Raw genomic sequence first — 24,942 nt, 5'->3', positions numbered from 1 at the left:
GGGAGGTGGAAAAAACTGGGTTCAAATTCTGGCTTTGTTACAACCTTAAACAAGTCTCAATAGGCCTCGGTTTTTGCATCTATAAAATAAGGAGTTTATGTTGAGCTTCATAATTTCTAATAGCATTCCCAGCCCCAAATCTTGTTTGTGACCCAATAGAATAAAATGTTCTCCTAATCTGTGCTTAGTACATAATGTATTATATTTATATAGCAACAGTTCACGATATGATTCAAATTTCTTATTAACAATATAGACCCCAATAATTCTAATGGTAAAAGTAGATGTAACTTTTTACTCTTTCAGACATCTTTTAATTCCTACATATGATTTTACCAAAAAATAAGTCTCTGATGTTTCTTTCCTGCTAGCTATAGGTTTTATAGTCTTGACACTCTGGAATTCTTTTTCCAGCCTGTTTTGTAAGAGATGTCATTGACTTCCATTCCTAAATTTACAGAGAAATGTTCTCCCTGGAAGTAATACGCTTGAAGAAAAGTTCAGAAGAGACAGGCACACACTTATGAGATTTTGGTGATCAAGTTCCCAAATCCCAGTTGGATTGGGTGCCATATCACTCAAAATCACATCAGCTTTCTGTCCAGGAAGTTGCTCTTGAATTTTCTTGAAGGTCCTTGAGTCAGTTATATCAGCAGGACAGAGGAAAATTGCTCCCTCCAATGGAAATATATGAAGAAGCTCCACCCCAAAGACAAAACCATCAGAAGAGTTGTATCTGTGCCTGCGGCATTGACTTTTTGGACAGATACTTGATTCCATGCCCAAGGGGCAGTACCACAGTCTAAAATCCAAAGCCTGGGATGAAAAATTTGATGCTTCTCATTTACTCCCAGAAGTTTGAAGGCACTTCAGCAATGGGAATTTTCTACTTTTGCAGCTTTCACAAATGGATCTTTCAAGTGCCTTGTCAACCAGAGATGCTCTCTAGCTGTTTTGCCCCATGCCTACTTATAGCAGTGTGAAAATTTGACATTGAAAGAAGACATAAGCCAACTTCTGGTATCAGTTGCCTGGAGATCTGGTCCAAGTTTGTGATTTCCAAAGACACTTTAGAAGCTACCAGCAGCCCAGCAGGACCAACAGCAGCAGTCTGAGTTGGTACTTGAGATCAGGACAAGGATTCTTGAGTAGGAGCAGAAATAGGAATAGGCAATATCAGCAGCAGCAGGGCCAGAGGCAGCAGCGAAGAAGTGAGGAACATGGGGTCAAGCAGATGGGCTAGAGAAACAGCTTATCTCGTCTTCACCAAGAGTCCCCCAGATAAAAATAGCCGAATCAGTAGGGAGAGCAACCAGACAAAGATGTAGGGAAAGAAAAAGACAGCAGCTCCAAAAAGAGTTCAGAGTTCTCTCCAAGGTTTTGAGGGTAGGTGTGTGGGGTGGGCAAAAAGCCTTGGCAGGAGAAAAATGGCTTAAAATTTATTTAGGCTATCTTAAAAATAATTGAGTTTTTTTCTCAACCCATCTGGTTGACATAAATGTAAAATTTTAACTTAATGTGTAATAAATACACACACACACACACACACACACACACACACACACACACACACACACACATATATATATATATATATATATATATATATATATATATAGTAGTGGTAGTCTCTCGGTGATCGAATATGACTATTGTCTTTGTGCAGTTTCATCTACGGTGTACCCTCATGTGGCTTTGGAGTCCAAAGACTGAGGCTCAGAGTTTGTGGCACATGGGGCATGGGATGCCAGTTGTTACGGGAGGTGCGGCTGTGGCCTGGTGTCGGCGTTCAAGCGCAGCGGCAAGACATCGACGTCGTTCATCTTCAAAGGTGGTGGTGGCATGGTTAATGTGGGTTCGCCACCTGCTTCTGTCAGAGGCAGCGAGTTCTAGTTGCTTTATATGGAGGTTTATTAAATGAACATTAGAAATAAAGGAATAAAGGGATACAAAAATAAAGACCACATGCCCATGGCTGATCAGTTAGTTCAAACACCTGCCTTACCACCACCAAGCTCAGGACAGGAAGTAAAGAGTTGGAACCCTCCACGTCCCTGCCTAATATCCCCTGTCTACAGGAAGTACATAATGATAGGAAGTCAGTGGGCTCCCAGGAAATGTAGTTCTTTTTTTCTGGGAACAGATTTTCAATTATACAACACCTAGCAGATTGGCCAATATGGTATCAAAGGAAAGTAACAAATGTTGGCGGAGATGCGTCAAAATTTGAACACCAAAACACTATTGGTGGAATTGTGAATTAATACAACCACTCTGGAGGGCAATCTGGAACCATGCCCAAAGAGCTTTAAAAGACTGCTTAGCCTTTGACCCAGTCAAACCTGGTTCTGTACCCCCAAAGAGAAAACAAGGAAAAAGACTTGTACAAAAACATCCACAGCCACATTCTTTATGGTGGCAAAAAACTGGAAAATGAGGGAGTGTCTATCAATTGGGGGATAACTGGACAAAATGTGGTACCTGATGGTGATGAAACACTACTGTGTTGAAACAGTGATCTAAAGGAATTCCATGAGAACCATAAAGACCTCCAAGAATGGATGCAGAGTGAAAGGAGCAGAACCAGGAGAACATTGTACATAGAGACTGCTGCAAATGTAATCGACTTTGCTAATAACAGCAATGCAAATAACCCAGGACAATCCAGGAACCTATGAGAAAGAATACCATCTATTTTCAGAGAAAATTTTAGCAGAGGTGTCAAACATGACTGTGGGCTGCTTACAGCAAGAAACACTACCAATTCTGATGGGAGCTAGATTAAAAAGTAATTGGGAAGCATTTAAAAACAAATAACATATACTGGGACAGAGATAGTGCTCATATGTATTTTTTTAATCCAATGTGAATCTAAAATGGTCCTATTTCTATTTGAGATTGAAACTATTGGTCTATAGAGTTTTACATTAGTATATGTACATGAAACAAATAGTACAAATCTCACAAAACAAAATAGGGAGAGTTGAACATGCTGAATTGTTTTCAATATGTTATAAAACTCTTTTAATGATCCTAAAATTTTCATCCAAGAACAAAGAAGGGTAAGCCATTTTGTGCATAAAAGACATGAACACCAACTTATGACAGAGAAAATTATACTATTTTTCCTCATTCCGATCCTCTCTCCTTCCCTTCCTCTCTTCCTCCTTTTCCTTCTTTCATCCCTTCTCTCCACTCTTCCAACCATTTCCTATTCTTTACCTGCTCCATCCATCTCTAAATTCTTAATAACTCATCAATTCTTTTTTCTTTTTATAGTCTCAGTCACATTCATTCTCCAAAGGTACTTAGCTCTTCCTTGATTGTGAAGATTGTTAAATTGTTATCTCCTGTCTATTTTTAGATTTATTTCCCCCCAAATGTAAACACTCTACTTAAAGTTGAATGGAAATATCTGTCTATTTTTAGATTTAATCCCCATAAGTGTAAACATGGTACTTAAAAGCTGTGTATGGATATCTTCCCATTTTAGATTTAATCCCAAAAGGTGCAAATTTTTGGGCAGTCCTAGAGCAGCTCATCAACTGTGATTGGTAGGCATAAAAATTAGGGGAAGTGATACAAGAGAAAAATGTATTTAAAAAGAAAGTAACAACTGCCTGAAGGCAGTTCAACTTGGAAATCTCACTTGGAGTAGAACCTCCTGTGAGAGAGAGTTCTCTTGAAGTTCTACTGGCAGTTCTACTGGAGTGGAGAATTTTCTTCATTCAGAAGAGTGCTGATTGGACCTGTTTCCTGGTGACCCCTTTTCTTTGGCTTTTTGTTGAATGCAAAGTCTGACTCCTGTTCCTTGGCCTTTCTGGAGGCACCAACCACTGGAGAGGTGCATTGTCTTGGGACTCCTTTCCCTCAGCTGAGGCTTCTGAATTCCTGCCTGGCTTAGAGGAGGCCAGAGTAGCTATTTCTCTCCTTTACTCTCTTTCTCTCTTGCTTAATATCTTCCCTCTATTGTAAATAAACTGCCATAAATTCCATTCTAACTTATCCCTGGTGACTAATTAAATTATATTCAGTCCAACCATAAATTTAACACAGCAAAGTAAAATAATATCTTAACAAAGACTGATAGGATATTCTATAATCTGCATTCATATTCTATTACCTTTCTATATAGAAGTAAAAACTAAGATTCATTGTGAATTTCACTGGAACATTATGCAATGACCCATTCCAACATAATAGCCGACTACACTAAATTAAATTTCTTCTGTTCTAGTTCTTCCATGTATTGACTGTAAAATGGAGATTTGAACCCTAGACTTCAATCCCCAGAAGTCTTTGGTATTTCCCAGAATTCCCTATAATCTCACCTGAGTCTCCACCTGGGTAAGGTCACAAGGAGTATTTAACTGGCAGCAATGCCTATTTTGCCCTCTTCCATTGCAGTGATATAGTGGGTAAGCTAAGCATGGGGGTTTTGAATGGACTAATCAGCCCTAGGCATGTGGTTTTCTTATTTTGTATTTCTTTATTCCTTGATTTCTAATAATCTTTAATGAACCCTTTAAAATATAATATTTTTATCAGTAGAGACTAATTTAATTTTTACATTTCTGGCAACAACAAGATTTGGATGAGAACTTCTCAAAAAAATTTTTTAAGATAGCCTAGATAATTGTTTATTAAGCCATGTTTCTCCAAGGATTTTCAGCAAAGCCTATTGAATCAGCTTTCTCCTGCTGCCTGCTCCCACCTCCTGCTATTGGCACTTGCCTCCAGCCAATCTGCTCCAGATCTGCTTGACCCAGATTGCTCTCCTGGCACCTGCCCCAGCCCAGCCCCAGATGATCTCCAGCCTCCGAGCCAGATTGCCTCAGCCCAGCCCCAATCAAAAACTAGCTGGTAAAAATGGGGGTGATCTTTCCTTAGGCTACAAATAGCCTCTATGGGCCAGGGGACCATAGGGGGGAACAATGAGGAGAAGGAAGAGACTTTTCCAAATAGGAAGTTGATTACAAACATGGGCTATTTCAAAGAATATCTTTTCAGTGCACTGGTACTTTTATTTATCTCACCTGAGATTCAGAATAGAATTTCATTTCCATGAAACTCTTTGGCCCAAATTGAGATTCCTAAAACCTACCCTCACTATGGGGGAGCAGCTCAGTGTCTCAGGGGATTGAGAGCTAGGCCTGGATATGGGAGGTCCTGGGTTATAATCTGGACTTGGACACTTCCTGGCTGTGTGACCCTAGGCACGTTACTTGAACCCCATTGCCTACCCCTTACCAGTCTTCTGCCTTCTGACAATAGGTATCTAAATGGATAAAAAATGAACTTTAAAGAGACTGGAGGTTATATTTTTAAGGCATTTCAGACTCCAATGTTTTATAAAAACCTCTGTATTTTATTGCATTTTGCTGATTGTTTTGTTTAAGATTTAATTTTGTTGGTTTTCAGTTCTTATATTAATGCATTCAAAACTATTCTGTTACACTATTCTTCATAAAAATTACTGGGTTTTAACTACTGTTATATTCTGTTATTTTTCCTCTATAACTACAGTGAAAAAATATTATTGAAAAAGCCCATAGAAAAATAGCTTTTTTCTATTTTTGACTTTGTAAATTGTCACATAGAGGATGGATAGACTTTATAAAAATGAATTAAAATCTTATAACAAACTTTGGAAAATTTAATGAGCTAAATATCTCAAATTGATTTTAAGGGGTATTTTAGACATGAATTTTATATTTTTTCAACAACTCTGATAAGGTATATTTTAGTAACTGAAGTGAAATACAATTATAATCCCCTCCTTCCACATTTATAAAGATGTGAATGGATGGGACATCACAGTCTCATAGCAAAGGAGCTGGGAAGTTAATCCCAGGGCATGGTACCCCTGACTCCCAAAAGAGGAGCATATCTGTCATTTATAACTCTTCAGCTCACTTTACCCAACATCAATAGTACAGTAGTAGTTAGTACAGGGATAAAAACAAGGAGCACAGACTTAACCTGAATAGTGCCAAAAAAAGCACACAAGGAAAACTAGTGTGAGACTCGAGGTTGTGACACTTGACATATGTTGTCATAGGATTTCCTTTTATCTACACCCTTTGTGAAGTACTCATACAAGTACCAAAATTTGCCTATAATGCTGGCTCCTTATATCCCGGAGAATGACAAAAATCAGAGCAGGGAATGATGCTTCCCTATCAAAATAGAATTCTAGTTCTTTTTCTTCTTATGTATGGCAACTTCCTGTAGTCTTGGCTGCAAATGGGTAAGTGAAATATTACTGCATTCTGTCCTACAGACTTGTGGTATAAAAATTACTTTAAATTGGACCTGTACAAGGGCCTATTATGAATTTATTCTTGCTTATTCAACATTTTATATACATAGATTTTGGTATTTTGATTCTGATTTTGAATTTTTTTCTCCCAAAAGTTTAACTTTCTTCCATTTTTTTCCTTTATGTATATTTTTTGTTTGTTTTGTTTTTGTTATTTTTCAATTCTTTTAATAATTGACTCATACACCCCATAACTCAACAATGCATCCTGAGTTGAACTGGATGTTTTTTAACACCCACTTCAGGGGGGATTGTATTTTAATAAAAATCCAAGATTCTGAAAATTTTTTTCAAGAAAGATCTTCAAGGAAGAAGCTTGCTAGCTTCTAAATCCAGAGAATGAACTGTTGCAGAAAGATGCCAGAAAACCTACACTACATTAAGATCAAGAATGAACTTTGGGTGTGGTTGATTGAACTGAAGTTTGATTCAACGTTTATTGTAAATGTACACTTTTATACCAAAGGGGACTGCCCCTAATTTGACTTTTTGTCAATGCACCTAGTAAAGCATTGGTTTTGCTATCTCTCTTTTCTATTCCTCTCTATTGTAATTTCATAGCTGGGATATTTACAAGACCCATCAGAGAGACTAGTCCTCCTTGGGCCTCAGGGGGTATATTGTGAATTTTAAAACTATTCCACCCTAATCAGACTGTACTTTAGAAGATCTGATTTAGCTATTTCCTGATTAGTAACAATGGAGATTCTTGGTTTAACAGAATCAAGTCTTGAGAACTCTACATTTCTCCACCCTACTCAGTTTAACAAGGTCAAGATGCCTGCACTATACTCAAAGATTTAATTATCAGAGGAAATGGCCTTCAACAGATATGTGCAGAAAAAGTGGACATACCCCTGGGCTGTCCTAAGTCAAGCTAAGCTATCATTGGTACAGATGAGATGCAGGAAAGTGACGTAAAACCGTCTATATAAGGCATGTCACTGGCTCTCTTTGCTCTCTTTCCCTGGCAAAGTCACTCTGGATGGCAGCGTGCTAGGTGTAATAATTTAATAATTATTAGTAGTAATTTAATTTTTACATGACTCACCCAATAAAATGCCTTTTTCCATGTTTCCTTACCAGCTATATTGCTTTGCTGTTACCACCCCCCCCATTACTTTCACTTTAATTTATCATGAAGCTTCCCTTGATGAAATTGTGCTTCAGTAGTCATTATTGAAGAAACTATGAAAACAGAAATGACATATTGCACTGTTTGTGGCTTTGGGAATTGGTCTAATTATGCCAGAAAACAATTTATAATTGTAACAAAAAAGTAATCAAAATATTTATACACTTTGCCAAGAAATTTCACCTAAGATGTCAGACAGGAAATGGTCCCATATAACAAAATATTTATAAAAACACTTTTTGGCATAGTTAAGAACTAAAGACAAAGTAGATGCCCACCAACTGAGGAATAATTTAGTAACAGCATAGGTATTACATGTTCCTCCATGAATGATATAATTTTTTGTCCAAAAATAATGCTCTTTATTTAGGTCAACCTAATTCCAGCTTCTTTTTTGTTCTTTAAAATTTATTTATATTTAGTTTTTATTTTTTTATTGTCATACAAAACACACTTCCCTATTGGTAATTGTTGTAAGAGCATACTCATACATAACCAAACCCCACAAATAAAACCAAAGACACACTGAAGTGAAAGACAACTCCAATTATGCTTTCTCTGAACATGGTTAGTATTCCCCATCATAAGTCTTTCAGGATTGTTCCAGATCATCATATTTCTAAGAGTAGCCAAGATTTCATAGATAATCATTGTCCAATTTTGCTGTTATTTTGCATAATGTTATTCCAGTTATGTTTCCTTTTCTCATTCTCTGCAGATATTTCCAGCTTTTTCTGAAATCATATCACTTATCCTTTCTGATACCATAATAGTATTCCAAAATCACCAACATGTACCACAATTTGTTCAGCCATTCTCAAATTGACGAACATACCCTCAATTTCCAATTCTTTGCCACCACAAAAAGATCATTTATACATTTTTATACAAGTAGGCCCTTTCTCCTTTTTTAAATTATGTCTTTGTGATATAAACCCACTAGTGCTATTACAGGATTAAAGCATGTGCTCAGTTTTATAGCCCTTTGGGTATAGTTACAAATCACCCTCCAGAATGGCTGGATAAATTCATAACTCCATCAAAAATATATTAGTGTCCCAATTTTGTGTCATTCCCAGCAAGATTTATCACTTTCTTTTGCTGCCATATTGGCCAGTCTGATAGGTATGAGGTGGTACCTCAGGATTGTTATAATTCACATTTCTCTAATCAAGAGTAATTTAGAACATTTTTTTAATATGAATATTGATGGCTTTGGTTTCTTCATCTGAAATTTGCTTGTTCATATCTTTGACCACTTGTCAATTGGGCAATGTCAGCATCTTCTTTTGGAACATTGGATCAGGGTGTCTCTTGATTAATCCCTCATTAATAATATTATAAAAGTAGAACATGATTCTAGAATATATTCCCTTGATTCCTATCTGGGTGTTCTAATCAATTTTGTATAAATCTTTGACTACTGTATTTCCTATTTCCAAATCTAAGCTCAGTTAATAAATAACATTATTTTAATGAAAAAAAGCATCTAAACTAAACATTTGCCAAAGCTAATGACCAAAAGTAACTTCTTCAACTATTTTCTCCTTCAATTATTGATTTCTTTCCTAAAATATGTCAGTGTTTACGTCACACTCACATATTGCCAATCTTTCACCATCATTAATTTCTATGTTGCTTATTTTCTTCTGACCTTCTTCATTCATAGACTTTTAAAGGTTAAGTTTTTTGCATCTTTTTGAGAGCTTGAAATAAATTGTGTGTTTTAAGCTTCTATGACTAGTCCAAAGGGACACCTTCTATATGAACCCTTCACATGTGAATATGATGCATTCTATATAAAATCAGGGCAATATACACAAGAATTCAGTGGTGTTGAATGCTATTACCATTCTAATTATCTTATTAATAATATTCCTGCATTATTATTCAGAATATAGCTGAGAAATCACAGAATCTAAATTGGAAATAGATCTTAGTAACCAATTAGACCACCTTCTGTAGTTTATAATGGAGTTATTTAATAAAATGTCAAAGTGATCATGGCATTGATGGGGGACAGTTGGGAATCCAGAGTAGGGTAATGACTTTATCGGCTTTCATAATAGACTGATAGGCACAACTAATACAGTGCTATATGGGCTATACATATGACATAATGGTCACGGTATTTGCATCAAGCAGTTAGTTAATAAGAACCATATACAGTAAAATACTCTAAAATGGTATTTTTGCTGAACTATCCCATATCAGACAACAATGAGTCACAAGAGAAAGTTAATATTATTTCCAATATTTATGTAATCCTGATATGGTACCTAGTGAACTTGGTGGCTCAGTTGTTGGAGAATGAGATTTGAATTTAAGAAGATCCAAGTCCAAATGTTGACTCAGACATTTACTGGCCATGTGACTCCAAGCCAATTATTTGACTTCTTTATGTCTCAAATTCCTTATTGGTAAAATGAAAGAAACAATATTACTTACATCAGAGAGTTGTTGTGGTTCTGAAATGTGTTAATATGTCTAAAATATTTTGTATACTTAAAGTGTTATAAAAAGCATGTTATTAATATAGTACAATAACCAATATTGTCAAAGTCAGAGATGAAAGATATAAAAAACATATCTGTCACTACTAAAATGACACCTCTTTAAGTTTTAGTTTTCTAGTTTATATGATATAATCTTTAAATAAATAGACTCAAAGTTCCCTTTTAGCTCACAATTTATGATCCTATGATTTTATTTCCCATCCTCCTGTTTCCTTACCTTATTCTCCCCTTCCCACCTCTTTCCATACCTCCTATTATTTACCCTCCCCTTCTTTTCCCTTCCCTTCTTAATTTCCTTTCCTCATCAGTTCTACCATTTATAAAATTGTAATGTTAAATTCTCAACATGATGACTATAAAAGAGTTTACTACATCATTTTCCACAACTCATTTTTCATGTTTGTTGTAATTCTTTCAATTTCATATTCTTTATAGAATTTCTGGTTTAGGTGTACATATTTACAACCTTTCTAAAAATTTTCCCTCTCTAGTACTTCTCATTGTTTCATGGGGGAAACATAGCTCAAAGCCTTCTACCACCTTTGCCCTTAAACTTTTATAAATTAATTGTTGTCCTAAGTTAGTGCTGTCCTTGGTTGCCATATGTCTTTCTTTGGCAAGTATATCAAGTATTGCTGGCTATGGCATTTTTAAAATTGTTTTCAGCTCTTGGTTTTATATATATATATATATATATATATATATATATATATATATAATTGCATTCATGTTGATGCACTTTTCCATTTCATGTTGCTTGGCATCATCAGATTGTTTAGATAAATTTGATTATCATTGCCTTCATTATAAAACATATTTTTTAACCTTTCCATCATTTGGTATTGTTTTGAAGCTTGACTCTAATAAAATACCAATACAACTAGTTTGGGAATTATATTGGACACTAGCAGTTTTCTGCCTGTTAAAATATTAATTTAATTTGCTGTTATTCAGTGTTAAATGTACTCAATTTTTACATATGTTCTTCATGAACTTAAAATTTGTGAGGCATATGATAGAAAAAACCAGTACACCCAGTGATTTTGGAATTAAAATGTAGGTGATGCAGAAAATTATCTTTAAATGATATGTATATCTTTTAAAGATTCTGTGCTTTCAATTTTGAGTCAGGTCTCTTTTCAGAGCTGACAGTGAGATGGGATTCTTGTAAGCTTTCAATAAGTTATTCCCCATTGAGACTTTCTTATAAAGGTTTTCCTTGACAATTATTCCTTCCAGAGATGAGAAATTACTTGAGAATTCTTTGAAGGGAATTACATGGTAGCTCTACTTATTTTTACCAAATTCAACTAAAATGAATATGATGTTATGCATAAATTTTGTAGCTTCTTTCATGGGAGCAAGGAGATAAGTATTTGAATTTACTTTATCCAAAGCTTTGAACCTATTTTCTGAAATTTATGTAATTAAACCAGATGGACAATTTAAGGATGCCAAGATTGCTTCTAAACTATGCATCCTCATTAGTATGTTTGAGTCAAAATTTTGGAGAATATAAAACTTTTAAAGAATGATATTAACAATGAATATCTTGTAGAATTAGTTAAAATAAAATAATTTTAAATTGAACCAGATTTTCAAGAATATTTCCAACTACATTTCTTTTAAATGTGTCTAATTTCTTTTGATTTTGCAAGATCCTCCTCATCCTCCCACTCAACTTGTCTCTAATTAACAGTATTAGAAAAAATCTTATTATAAACAAACATGTCAATAAAAAACATGTTATTATATTGGCTTGCCCAATAGTCAAAAAGAGAGAGGTTTTTTTTTTTATTCTGGAGTTTGAATCCTTCATATCTCTCATCAGGAGTGAGTATTGTTTTTCGTCTAGCATTGTAGTTGTAAATGATGGTAAGAGCTCAGAGCAATAGTATTCCATCACTTACCATAACTTGTTTAACAATTCTTAAATTATGGTTATCCTAGAGAGTCCTATTCTTTGCTACTTCAAAAACAGACATGATACATATTTTAATTTTGTTTTTGTTTTTGGTAGTACTAATCTTTCCCTTAAGATGGCTTTCCTGAAATCTTTTCCCCCTCCCTTTGTCCCCTTTTGTTCTTATTTCCCTATTGAGTTAAAGATATACTCAACTTTGTGTATGAAATTTTACTTCTTTTGACCACTTGAGATGACACTTTTATTTACAAACCACTCTCAAATGAAGTGACCAAAATAAATGAACATCCAATCACAAAGTTGAGTGCACATTTCATTCAACTTGTAGTTCTCAAATTTGTTATGTCTTGATTAAAAAAATGGAAAGAGAAATTCTCTTTAATAGAGGAACTAAAATTTTTCAGTACAGGCAAAATGTCTGATGCCCACCCATCCCTACCTTGATCTGAAAGCTCCTAACCTGGATTTGGACTTTGGAAGAATAGACTAATAATAGACTGTCACAATAAAACCCTGGAAAAATCTGATGATCCAGAGCAGAAGTTTAGATTTCCCTGTGGTTTGGGATTTATTCCTTGGTTATTCCTTTTCAATATAAGCTAGATACTTCAGAGAAGTTCCACTTTGAGCTTAGAGTCTGAGCCACATTGCTGCTTGCTACTGACTTTCTTCCTAGAGCCTCTATAAACAAGAATACCATCTTTATGTTAAGATTCATTTTATCTTTTTAAAAAATTGTATTGTTTAATTTAATATTGTTTTCTTTTAAACATTTGAGCTCTAATTCCTCTCCCCCAAACAGCAACTTCTGCACTCACAGATAAGATATACAATATATCAAATATACATACCAAATAATAAAAAAATAAAAAATGTCTTTTCATAATAAACATTATAAAAAATCAATAAAATAAAATTTGTTTCAATATATACTTAGAGTTAATCACTTTACTGAAGAAGATAGTCTTTTTTTCATCATTAATCCTTTGGAATTGTCTTGGATCATTGCATTTATTAGAATTGCCAGGTCTTAGTAAAACAGTACTTATAGGTGTACTACATTTTCCCCTTTAAAATTTATATAAATTAATTAAAAAATTAAAATAAAATTTAAAAAATGAAGAATGAAAAATAAAATAAATTTGGAGATCATAAAAATTAAAAGAAAAAATAAAATTGAAAGTAAGCCAACCATTTAAGTAATAAATAAGATTAGAAATTGGTTTTATGAAAAAACAAGTAATATAGTGTTCTTTAATTTTTTAATTAAATTTTTAAAAAGAAGGAAGACAATTAGGTGATCAGTGTCAAATATGAAAAGGATGAACTCATACCTATCACACTGGCCAATATGGAAGCAAAGGAAAGTGGTAAATTTTGTAAGGGATGAGGTAAAATTGGGACACATTCATTGTTGGTACAGTGGTGAACTGTACTAAGCATTCTGGAGGAGAATTTGGAACTATGCTCAAGAGTCTATAAATCTGTGCATGCCCTTTGATCTTGTAATGCCCCCACTGGGTCTGTATCCCAAAGACATTATAAAAAATGGAGAAAGGACCTATGTATAAAAAAGCTCTTTTGTAGTGGAAATTTTGGGGATGTCCATTTATTGGGGAATGGTTGAAAAAACTTTGTTACATGTTGGTGATGGAATACTATTGTGCTATAAGAAATCATTAGTGAGATGACTTCAGAAAAAGCTGGAAATATCCACAAAAACAGATGGCAGAATGGAATAAGAAGAACTGTGAGAATAGCAATATTGGACAATTATTATTAGTGTAAACTTAATAACAATAATCTAGGACAATCTTGAAAAACTTATAAAGGGTAATGCTATACACCTTTAGAAAAAAATAACTCTTATTTATCTTTAATAACAGTTTATTTTATGGACTTATTTTGTGGTGCTGGTTATGTATGAGTATGCTCTTAAAACAATGACCACTATGGAAATGTATTTTATATGACAATAATTATAAAATACAAATATTGTCAAAGGTGAATGGTGAAAAAAAAGAATTACTGGGGCTTCATTTTTCTAAGTGCTTAGAAGAATAAAACAGAGGAGCAGATAAATGAATGGACATGCAAATAATTTTTTTTAATTTAAATACTAAACTAGAAATCCTTAAAATCAAATGAGAGATTAATAACATTGAAAGCAAGAAAACCATTAAAATAATTATGAGGCAGTCTGTGGTTTTACTTATGACTCCTCTATCATCACAGTGTAATAGACCCTTACTATCTGTCTTTCAAGTTGTTTTCGACAGGAGTTTCTACTATTCAGCCTCTTGTTGATTCTGTGACTCTGGCATTCATTTTAGGTGCTATTTTAAGGTTGGTTTGAGAGGATTCTCAGAGGGGTTTCAAATTTCCATTCTGTGACTGCCATCTTGGCTCATCCCACTAAGTCTCTACCAAACACCAGAAGAATAATTAATTCCAATACTCTATAAACTATTCAAAAGACAGCTGATGGAGGAACTCTACCAAATTCCTTTCGTTGCACAAATATTGCATTGATACCTAAACCAGGAAGAACAAAACCAGAAAAGAAATAGAGCAGTATCTCTAATGAATATTTATGCAAACATTGTTTTATTAAAGTTTATTCATTTAATTAATTGTGAATATTTTCCATGGCTACCTGATTCATGTTCTTTCCCTCCTCGCCTCCCATCCCCTCTCCTGTAGCGAATGAGCAATTTCCACTGGGTTTCTCATGTATCATTGTTGATGCAAACATTTTAACCAAATAATTAACAAGAAGACTATAGCAATATATCACAAGGATCATACACTATGATTGAGAAGATTTTATTCCAGGAATGCATAAATGATTCAATGTTAGGAAAACCAAGAACATAATTGATCACATCAATAATAAAACTAACAGTTACCATATGATAACTTCAACAGATGCAGCAAAATCTTTTTTACAAAATTGAAAACTCATTCCCATTAAAAACACTAGAGAAATAGAACATTCCTCAGAGTGACAAATAGCATTAGCAAATATTATTTTTATTGAGAATAAGCTTCATGCCTTTCCACTAAGGTCAAGAGTGAAACACGAATGCCCATAATTACCACTACTATTCAATATTCTACTAGAAATGCTAACTAAAACAGCCAGAGAAGAAGAAATTGAAGGAATTCACATAGCCACTGGAGAAATAAAACTATGAATCTTTTCAGATAAGATGGTTTACTTTGAGTATCCTAGAGAAACAACCAAAAAAACTTAATCAAAATAGTATCTTTAGCAAAGTTTCAATATATAAAATAAATCCACATTAAAAAAGAATTTCTCTATCATATAAATCTAATAAAAAGAGATAGGAAGTACAATTCCATATAAAATAATTGTAGACAATATAAAATATCTGGGATGCTATCTGCCAATAGAAACCCAGGGAATATGTGATCACAAACTACTAAACACTTTCAAACAAATAAAGTTAGATCCACACCATTGGAAGAACATTAAGTGCTCATAGATAGACCCAAGTCAATATAATATAAATGACATTTATTCCTAAATTAATTTGCTTGTTTAGTATGGTAGCAATCAAATTATGTAAGGTTTATTCTAGTACCATAGAAAAAAGGAGAAAATTCATCTGGAAGAACAAAAGACCAAGGGAGTTTAATGAAAAAAAAAAAGAAAATGACTTAGCTGTAACAGAAATCAAACTATATTACAAAGTGGTAACCATAAAAACAATTTAGTGCTTACTAATAAACAAAGTAGCAATGGAAAATATTAGGCATCTAAAATAAAATGGCAAGCAACCATATGAGCAAGGTGTTTGACAAATCAAAAGACTGAGGCTTTTGGAAGAACTTCTTATTTGACAAAAATTGCTAGAAAACTTGGAAAAGAATATAGTAGAAATTAAGCATAGACCTGTAGTACCTCATGCCTATACCAAAGTAAAGTCAAAATGGATTAATAGTGATATCATAAATTAGAAAAACATAAAATATTTTACTTAGAATTATGTATAAGGGAAGAATTTAGTTCAAATCAAAGCATAAAAAACATGAGATATAAGATATAATGTTGACTACTTTAAATTATATATTGCAAAAATAACATCAATGCAACCAAGATTATAAAGAAGGGAACTATTTATAGCAAATCTTTCTGATAAAGTCTTCATTTCTGGAATTTATTGAAAAATGAATCAAATAGATAAGAACATGAAAATTCCCCAATTGCCAGATGCTCAAAGGATGTAAACTTATAATTCTCAGATTAAGAAATTAAAACTATCAGTAGTCATATAAAAAATTCCAAAATACTATTGATAAAATAAATTCAAATTAAGCAAGTCTGAAGTACTATGTTACATCCACTAGAGTGGCTAACATGACAAAAAAACAAAAATTATAAATGTTGTAGTGCATGTGATAAAACTGGGGCATTAATACCCTGCTGATGGAGATATGGACTGATTTAACCTTTCTGGAGAGCAATCTAGAATCATTCCCAAAAGGCCATAAAAATCTGCATACATTTAGACTCAGCAATACCACTACTGTGGTACTGCCACAGAGAGATCAAAGATAGGGGAAAAGAACCCATTTGAATCAAAATATTTTTAGCAGTTTTTGTGTTTGTGTGGTGACAAAGAACTAGAAATGGAAATTCTATTCATTAATTGGGAATGAACAATTCGTGCTATATTGTTGTTTATTTTCTTCAAATTTTTTAAATGTGGCTTTCAGTTATTCCAATGATTCTTAGATTTTTCCTCCTGGATCTTTATTCAAATTTGCCATACTTCACTTAATTTTCCTCATTAATTAAACTCTAGTGTAAGCAATATGTGATTTTTAATGTGATGAACTTGGAAATTTATATTATACAATATGTGTTCAACGTGTTTCATATTACCTTCTTTCTTAGGGTGGAAGATAGGGAAGAGTTAGGTAGAGGACGTGAACTGCAAATATTAGAAAATTAATATTAGATATTCTAGCAATATGTAATTTGGAAAAAATTAAAATAAGTAACCCTATAAGTTAAGAAGTTTAAATATTATTATCACCAGATTATAAATAGAGAACATAAACTTCATTAGTTAAATTATATAGTTAGTATGTGTTATAGCTAAAACTTGGGCTCACTTTGAACCCTTTCTCTTTTACTCAGAAAAGGTGCTCCCAGTAGATTCCTTATTTAACACATGAGCTCAAGCAAAATCATAGTTAGCTCAGTGGATTGAGCGGCTGGGTAGCTCAGTGGATTCAGAGCCAAGCCTAGAGGTGGGAGGTCCTAGGTTCGAATCCGGCTTCAGCCACTTCCCAGCTGTGTGAACCTGGGCAAGTCACTTGACCCCCATTGCCTAGCCCTTACCACTCTTCTGCCTTGGAGCCAATACACAGTATATAAATGTTTTGCTTATGTATACAAATATCAGCAGCATAGTTAAATTCCACAATTTTTGTCCTATGTTTTATGTCTATATCTATATATCTATATCTATATATATGTAAATGCCCATTAGTTTATTTTTTCCTTCAAGTGGATGAAGTCTAAGGTCTTTCTCAACTCAGATTCTGTAATATATTCAATTCTACAATTCTAGAAGAACGCATTTCTAAAGCATCCTTGGGATATATAACAATTGCCTAGATCTTGTTTCTTTGTGTTATTACTTGGAATCTCTTACATGAATTCATTGGAACCTCAATATAATAAAGAGAATAACTGATTTGGAGTTAGGGTATCTAGATTAAACTCTGACTTAGTTCCTTACTACTTATGTTATTGGGTCTTATTAGATTGATTCTTGACTACCCACTACTTTGACATTAAGGTACATTTGAGAACTTCAGTTTTTATTCCTACGTTGTTCCAATATATTTTCTTTCCAGTTGAATCAATTATATTTGCCTTTATTTTTACATTTCACAATTTCTACTCCTTTCTCTTTTTTATTATGCTTATCCCCTCCTATCCTGAAACTCCCAAAGTATTCAAGGGTATTAGCATTTTTAATATTAAAATGCTTCAAATACTAATACTTATGTAAAGTCTAATATAAGCAAGACTCTTTATTTTTTTTAATTTTTTAAACCCTTACCCTCCGTCTTGGAGTCAATACTGTGTATTGGCTCCAAGGCAGAAGAGTGATAAGGGCTAGGCAATGGGGGTTAAGTGACTTGCCCAGGGTCACACAGCTGGGAAGTGTCTGAAGCCAGATTTGAACCTAGGACCTCCCGTCTCTAGGGCTAGCTCTCAATCCACTGAGCTACCCAGCTGCCCCCAAGCAAGCTTCTTTATAACAGAACTGAATCTAGTCATGTGCTTTTTTTCCCTTTATTATATCTCTTTATAGGGTGAAATGGAAAATTAGTATTTTTTAAAATCTCAACTTCTGTCTTTGAATCAATATTACACATTTGGGGTTAAATGACTTCCTCAGGATCACACAGACAAATTTGAACCCAGCACCTTCAATCTCTAGACCAGACTCTATATTCACTTAATCACCTACCTGCTTGGTATTTAACTGGGAAAAAATAAATACTATAAATATATCTACACATTGCTTGTCTTAACACAGCCTCTATGACCAATTCCATGACTTGCAGACAATGAAAATTTTACATTAGTTTCCATTATCTGGAAATCTATAGAATAAACTTGATATTGTTTTGATAGATATAAATAAATGGTGTTTACATGCTCACTATCCCCTCCATTATCAGGTAATGACCTATAATATTCCAGAGATATTAATGACAAACTCCTTCTTAGACATAAGTTAAAATTATTGTTTTTTTTATTTTGAACTCTATGTAATCCAAATATATAAATATCAAGAGTTCCTATATGTTGACTTGATTTGAAATCATGTGGCATCATAAACAGCTCTGACCTTTGGAATTTAACCTACCTCTTTGGGACATGGACAAGTCATTCATCTTTTCTCTGCTTTGGTTTTCTCTCTGCAAATTAGGAATAAAAATATGTTCCTTATCTCAGTCTTGTTGTAAATATTCACAAGATAGATAATGTGTTTATACATATATGTGTTTGTAATTGTAAACTGTAAATCCTTACCAGTCGTTAGGGTTATTGCCATTGTAACAACTGGCCAGATATGTATATAATTTGTTTTATGGAAATTAACATTCAGAAGCTGATTGTAATGGTAAAAGTCTCAAAAATAAATTTACTCTCCTCCCAAATGGATCAAATTATCTATCCAAACCAATGCTCCAAATAATTTTTCAGCATAATTATGCTGGGTTAATCAAACTTATGACTTTGTAGTATTTTGGAAAACATATTTTTCAAACTTTATTTTTTCATATATGAAAGCTGCCAGAGTAAGGAGGTTAGTTTATGGTAACTAAGACCTACCAACTCACTTTTGTGAGCTAAGACATTATAAAATATTACCAAAAAAATCATTTATCAAGTATTGAAGTTGTAAAAAAATCTGGATTTTTACATCTGTAACATCTGGATGTTAGAGATTAAAATACAAAAATTTGACATTTCTTATTACTGATAAGGGGACTACCATTATCCTAGTCAACCAAGATCACAAACTAGCTGTCATCATCAATTATTTGACCTGTCGGACTTCCGGTTAAGATGGCGGCTTAGAGAAAGCTGAAGTTCAGATCTCCGGAAAACCCTTCCCGACCGATCTCAAACTAGAAGCTCCTAAGGCGCCGAAATTCAAAACGATCAACAGCACAGACCCTGGGAACCCTCCTCCTGGACCTGGACCCGGTTCAAAAGGTACGGCTCCCCTTAAAAGCCAGAACCCGAGATCCCTCGGACCTCAGGGGTAGGAGCACAGAGTCCAAGGCTCCCGGAAGCGGCAGCCGCACCGGGCTCAGAGAGCAGGGTCTGAGGAACAACAACCCTCAGGGTCTTCTACCCAAGTCCCAGTCCGGGTGAAAGTTACTGCCTGGGGCCTCCGCTGCAAAGAGCTGGTCGGTCCGGGTGAAAGTTACTGCCTGGGGCCTCCGCTGCAAAGAGCTGGTCGGTCCGGGTGAAAGTTACTGCCTGGGGCCTCCACTGCAGAGAGCTGGTCAAAACAACAGCAACCCTCAGGGCGGGCAAGACAGCCTCACGGGCTGGATCCTGCTATCCAAGTCTCAGTGAAAGTCTGTGCTCTCGGAGCTTGGGGAAGCGGCAGCCCATCCCCCCGCAGGCCGACGAAACAGCCTCACGGCCATGGATTCTGAAGGCAACTTCCGGAAATCGAGCCAGGGGGAGAGTGTGGCCTCGTGGTCCGACCCTTCCATTCCAGTTCCAGTGAGGCATATTCAGTTTAACCCAGGGAACGCTCATAGAACCAACATCTGCCCAGGACTAAAGCCTCTGATCACCAGACAAAGACAAGAAAAGCCAATCCTCCACGTTCAGAGATGACAAACTCCACAGAAGCACAGAAGCCCCAAAATACCAAGAAAAATAAGAAGAAAGGGGCAACTCTGGACACATTCTATGGAGCCAAAATACAAAATACAGAGCAGATAGAAGAAGATATACAAGAAAATTCTCCAAAATCTTCCAAAGGAAATAGAAACTCTCCACAAACCCATGAAGAATTTGAATCAGAAAGGACCAAAAAGATGGAAGCCCTCTGGGAGGAAAAGTGGGAAATGATGCAAAAGAAATTCACGCATCTACAAAACCAGTTTGACCAAACTGTAAAAGAAAACCAGGCTTTAAAGCAAGAACTAATAAAGCAAAGCCAAAACACCAAGAAATTAGAAGAGAACATAAAATATCTCACCGACAAGGTGATAGACCTGGAAAACAGGGGGAGAAGAGAAAATTTAATACTATACAAACTATTTGACATAATAAGCAAAGAGGGAATTCTACCAAACTCTTTTTACGACACAAACATGGTACTGATTCCAAAACCAGGCAGGTCAAAAACAGAGAAAGAAAACTATAGACCAATCTCCCTAATGAATATAGATGCAAAAATCTTAAATAGGATACTAGCAAAAAGACTCCAGCAAGTGATCAGAAGGATCATTCACCATGATCAAGTAGGATTCATACCAGAGATGCAGGGCTGGTTCAACATTAGGAAAACCATCCACATAATTGACCACATCAACAAGCAAACTAGCAAGAACCACATGATTATCTCAATAGATGCAGAAAAAGCCTTTGATAAAATACAACACCCATTCCTATTAAAAACACTAGAAAGCATAGGAATAGAAGGGTCATTCCTAAAAATAATAAACAGTATATATCTAAAACCAACAGCTAATATCATCTGCAATGGGGATAAACTAGATGCATTCCCAATAAGATCAGGAGTGAAACAAGGATGCCCATTATCACCTCTACTATTTGACATTGTACTAGAAACACTAGCAGTAGCAATTAGAGAAGATAAAGAAATTGAAGGCATCAGAATAGGCAAGGAGGAGACCAAGTTATCACTCTTTGCGGATGACATGATGGTCTACTTAAAGAATCCTAGAGATTCAACCAAAAAGCTAATTGAAATAATCAACAACTTTAGCAAAGTTGCAGGATACAAAATAAACCCACATAAATCATCAGCTTTTCTATATATCTCCAACACAGCTCAGCAGCAAGAACTAGAAAGAGAAATCCCATTCAAAATCACCTTAGACAAAATAAAATACCTAGGAATCTATCTCCCACGACAAACACAGGAACTATATGAACACAACTACAAAACACTCACCACACAACTAAAACTAGACTTGAACAATTGGAAAAACATTAACTGCTCATGGATAGGACGAGCCAATATAATAAAAATGACCATCCTACCCAAACTTATTTATCTATTTAGTGCCATACCCATTGAACTACCAAAATACTTCTTCACTGATTTAGAAAAAACCATAACAAAGTTCATTTGGAAGAACAAAAGATCAAGGATATCCAGGGAAATAATGAAAAAAAACACATATGATGGGGGCCTTGCAGTCCCAGACCTCAAACTATATTACAAAGCAGCAGTCATCAAAACAATTTGGTACTGGCTAAGAAACAGAAAGGAAGATCAGTGGAATAGACTGGGGGAAAACGACCTCAGCAAGACAGTATACAATAAACCCAAAGATCCCAGCTTTTGGGACAAAAATCCACTATTCGATAAAAACTGCTGGGAAAATTGGAAGACAGTGTGGGAGAGACTAGGAATAGATCAACACCTCACACCCTACACCAAGATAAATTCAAAATGGGTGAGTGACTTAAACATAAAGAAGGAAACCATAAGTAAATTGGGTAAACACAGAATAGTATACATGTCAGACCTTTGGGAGGGGAAAGGCTTTAAAACCAAGCAAGATATAGAAAGAATCACAAAATCTAAAATAAATAATTTTGACTACATCAAACTAAAAAGCTTTTGTACAAACAAAACCAATATAACTAAAATCAGAAGGGAAACAACAAATTGGGAAAAAATCTTCATAGAAACCTCTGACAAAGGTTTAATTACTCATATTTATAATGAGCTAAATCAATTGTACAAAAAATCAAGCCATTCTCCAATTGATAAATGGGCAAGGGAAATGGATAGGCAGTTCTCAGATAAAGAAATCAAAACTATTAACAAGCACATGAAGAAGTGTTCTACATCTCTTATAATCAGAGAGATGCAAATCAAAACAACTCTGAGGTATCACCTCACACCTAGCAGATTGGCTAACATAACAGCAAAGGAAAGTAATGAATGCTGGAGGGGATGTGGCAAAGTAGGGACATTAATTCATTGCTGGTGGAGTTGTGAACTGATCCAACCATTCTGGAGGGCAATTTGGAACTATGCCCAAAGGGCGACAAAAGAATATCTACCCTTTGACCCAGCCATAGCACTGCTGGGTCTGTACCCCAAAGAGATAATGGACACAAAGACTTGTACAAAAATATTCATAGCTGCGCTCTTTGTGGTGGCCCAAAACTGGAAAACGAGGGGATGCCCATCAATTGGGGAATGGCTGAACAAACTGTGGTATATGTTGGTGATGGAATACTATTGTGCTCAAAGGAATAATAAAGTGGAGAAGTTCCATGGAGACTGGAACAACCTCCAGGAAGTGATGCAGAGCGAGAGGAGCAGAACCAGGAGAACATTGTACACAGAGACTAATACACTGTGGTATAATCGAACGTAATGGACTTCTCCATTAGGGGCGGTGTAATGTCCCTGAACAACTTTCAGGGATCCAGGAGAAAAAAAACACCATTCATAAGCAAAGGATAAACTATGGGAGTGGAAACACCGAGAAAAAGCAACTGCCTGAATACAGAGGTTGAGGGGACATGACAGAGGATAGACTTTAAATGAACACTCTAATGCAAATACTATCAACAAAGCAATGGGTTCAAATCAAGAAAACATCTAATGCCCAGTGGACTTACGCGTCGGCTATGGGGGGTGGGGGGGGAGGAAAAGAAAATGATCTATGTCTTTAACGAATAATGCTTGGAAATGATCAAATAAAATATATTTAAAAAAAAATTATTTGACCTGTCCATACATATTCCATCTTTTGTAAAGTCATTCCATTTCAATCTTCATATTTCTCATATATATCCATTCTCTTCTCTGACCCTGCCACCATTCTGGTATAAGATGTTATCACCTTATACCTGGACTATTGAAATAGTCTATTGTTTCTGTATTAAATTTCTCCCCACTATATCTAACATTCAATCAATTATCAAAAATTTTTCATAAAGGACCGACCATATGACTCTCCCACCTATTCAATCAACTCCAGTGGCTATCATCTCCAGGATCAAATTAAAAAAATAAAAACTTTTTTGGCATTCAGACTTTCTTGAACTAGTTTGCTACTATCTTTCCAGTCTTCTGAGATCTGACTCTTTTCCAACATATTCTGCTATCTAATGGTACTGGCCTACTTGTTGTGCCTTGAAGAAAACTGTCTATCTTGTAGGTTGTGAGTTTTCAATGACTGTCTTAGATGCCTGGGATTCTTTCTTCTCTCACTAACTTTTACTTTTTCTGGCTCTTTAAAAGTCAAATTCTCACCTTTCCAGGTCCCTTTAAAACAAAGGCCTTACTTTTTATAATTTCCAAAATGTCTTGTTTGTACATAGTTATTTTTAGCTTTTCTCTCCAATAAAACTCTTTGATCCCTGTAAACCAGGATTGTCTTTTGTTTTCCTAGTCCTTAGCTTAGTTCATCATACCTAGGAATCACTTAAATTCTTATTGACTTTACCTAAATAGTAGAATCTCTAAAGGCACAGGGCTACATATTGGGTATTTAGAATATGAGTTACATCACGTATGGAGATAACTACATGCATGCTAATTGAAAGGGGGAGAGAACATTAATAAGCAAGGAGATCATTAAATGCTTCCTCTAGAAGATGGCGCATAACTTAAACTCTAAAGATAGCTAGAAAATTAAAATAAGTGAAGCTAAAAAGTGGAGTGTCTTCCAGGCATGGTGGTCAGATCTTGGAAATACAAAAAAAGTTGAATGATGAATCTTAGAAAGAACATACAGGGGGATTTGTATTGTAGAATAATACATTAAGGGAAAGCATATAAAATATGTCTAAAAAAGTAGATCAAATTTAGATTTTGATGGGCTTACAAATTAAACTATAGAGTTTGTAGGCTATTGAATGATATTATTTTTTAAATACTTATTAATTTTTCAGTCACCCATAGAAGCAACTTTTGACAATTGTTTTGTGCCATTTTAAGATTTAGATTTTCTCTCTCATTGCCTCACCTCTTCCCTGCAGTAGTATATAGTCTGATATAGGTTATACCAGAGCTTTCATGCCACACATATTTTTATAATGCCCAAGTTGCCATAGAAGGCACATATCACATATACAACAAAAAATTCATGAAGGAAATAAAATGGAATATGGCATGCTTTGATCTTCAAGCAGACTCCAACAGTTTGTTCTTTTACTGTGGGTAGCATTTTTCATCATGAGTCCCTTGTGGTTGCTTAACTTGGAAACTTGCTTTGTTAATATTGATTTGTTAATAATGGTTTA

General features: G+C 34.8%; 1 pseudogene; it reads right to left on the bottom strand.

The window, feature by feature from the left end:
- Nucleotides 1-294: 294 nt before the first annotated feature.
- Nucleotides 295-24,942, bottom strand: part of LOC100617646 (rRNA methyltransferase 2, mitochondrial-like) — a 54,410-nt pseudogene continuing 29,762 nt past the window's right edge.

This window comes from Monodelphis domestica, chromosome 7, assembly GCF_027887165.1.
Source record: "Monodelphis domestica isolate mMonDom1 chromosome 7, mMonDom1.pri, whole genome shotgun sequence".
Taxonomy (NCBI): Eukaryota; Metazoa; Chordata; class Mammalia; order Didelphimorphia; family Didelphidae; genus Monodelphis; species Monodelphis domestica.
The sequence above is the reverse complement of the archived record's forward strand: the minus strand, read 5'-3'. Positions and strand labels throughout refer to the sequence as shown.